Raw genomic sequence first — 1,793 nt, forward strand, 5'->3', positions numbered from 1 at the left:
GCACTGTGAGGCAGCAGTGATAACCACTGAACCACTATGCCGCGAATTTGCTGGGCCAAATGGTCCCCTTCTGTGTTGTAATAATTCCGTGCTGCTGGAAGGAATTCAGTGGGAACCTGTGGCTGGGGAAAGGGAAATAGCAATTGAAACAGCAATTACTTTAACCTTAGGGCTAATTGTCTGCTATTACAATCAAGGGAACTTATAGTGGAACACAATTTTGCAGAAAAAAGGCCAAGTGTGGCAGAGATTGGGCAAGGATTAAAGTGCACAGTGAGGAGGAGCTACCTAGCAAGCTAACTACATTGGAGGCATCTTGGGAAAAAAATGACAAACCTGCAATGTAAAAAATTGTGTAGCTGGTCATGTAATAACTTGTCAACCAGTTCATTCCTGATCAGTAAAACATTCCCAGTTGTTTTAATAAGGCAAGGCTTTTATAAATCAATATGTAAACTATAGGCAACGTACATAACTTATAACTCGTTTTATCACTACATTAAACTAGCAATTACAATTTTCAGGAGAGCAATAACTTCTTTCACAAATAAATATAATTGTAGACAATGCAAATGAACAAAGAAAAATCGTGTGGCTCCAGAAATGAAATAACAACTAGGCAAAGGGGAAAGTGATTATTCTGTATATATACACTGAGAAAATCTACTGATTCCTTTCCCCAGCCTTCAACCATATCGGTCAATTTAAAACAAATACATGTTGCGGAGGGGAGGAGTGGAGGCATGCGTTTGAACATTGTGCGGGGAAATGGACAAGAAGGGAGTTATGGCTGTGTGGATTAAGCAGGGATTGCGTGGGGACAGTAGGGCTGTATCGAGGGGGGCGATGTGGCGGTTGTGTGTCACGTTTGGGGTGAGTATGGGTGATTGTGAAGATAACTGGGCTACGCAGGGGTTGTGTGCTGATCTATAAGTAGGTAACAGGATAATGCTGTTGTGTGGGCAGGAGGTTAGGGACTGGGTGGCGTTAAGTGTTTTAAGAGGGTTAGGGGCTGCATGGGGGGGGGGGGGGGGTGGTGTTCGCGGACAAGGGGCGATGGGTGTGCAGTGAGGGGGTTCTACAGAGTCGCTGTGTTTGAAGGGTCAGGACGCTACGCCTGTCACGGTGCGGGCGATTTCCCTGTGATTTACTGTGTCTAATCTATAAAGGGTAAGGGCGGCCACTGAGTAAATCTGAGGTTTCCTTGTGGTTGCTGTTTCCTCCTTCGTTTTAACCGAGGCCCTGGCCCCGGCCTCCCCCACCTACACACTGCTCACCCCACGGCGAAGAGGAACGCGATCGTCTCGTATTTGCGAACGTATCCGCAGCAAACAGCGAGACCGGAGAAACTTTTCGCTACGAATGCACTTCACACTCCAAACTTTGACAAATAAATAAAGAAAAACCCACCACGCACCTGCTTCGGACGATGAGCACAGCAGCCGGGGAGAGACACAGGCGATAGGGGAACGTTAAACTTCCTGGAGATCTTATTTAATGTCTGTAAACTGAAGTCTCTCTTACAGATCTGATTCTTTTTGTCAATATATGTCATGATACTAATCCTCCTCCCTTCCCCCTCCCATCCCCCTCCCATCCCCCTCCCACTCCCTGCAGTGGAACAAACCAGATTTCGCCTCGTTTCCACCCGGCGCACGTGCGCGATCCCGCCGGGCATCTCCAATTATCCGCGCGCACGTTCGCGCTCCCGCCACGCCTAACCGTCCCACTCCTTTCCTCGCGCCCTCCCACCTGACTTTGCCCCACCCCCTTACATTGCTCCTTTGCCTCTC

The 1,793-nt window shown here is 48.2% G+C and overlaps 1 protein-coding gene across 10 annotated transcripts in view; it reads right to left on the reverse strand.

The window, feature by feature from the left end:
• The window catches only part of arhgap12b (Rho GTPase activating protein 12b), a 196,597-nt gene extending 195,018 nt beyond the window's left edge, over positions 1–1,579 (reverse strand). For 9 of the 10 annotated variants that reach the window (XM_072576100.1, XM_072576099.1, XM_072576097.1 and 6 more), the window contains exon 1: positions 1,418–1,579. The gene's annotated coding sequence lies outside the window, so the exon portion shown is untranslated. Of the gene's footprint in view, positions 1–1,410 lie in introns of all 10 variants that reach the window. The other variant, XM_072576092.1, reaches the window with a different exon arrangement.
• Positions 1,580–1,793: the final 214 nt, after the last annotated feature.

This window comes from Chiloscyllium punctatum, chromosome 8 (genome assembly GCF_047496795.1).
Source record: "Chiloscyllium punctatum isolate Juve2018m chromosome 8, sChiPun1.3, whole genome shotgun sequence".
NCBI lineage: Eukaryota > Metazoa > Chordata > Chondrichthyes > Orectolobiformes > Hemiscylliidae > Chiloscyllium > Chiloscyllium punctatum.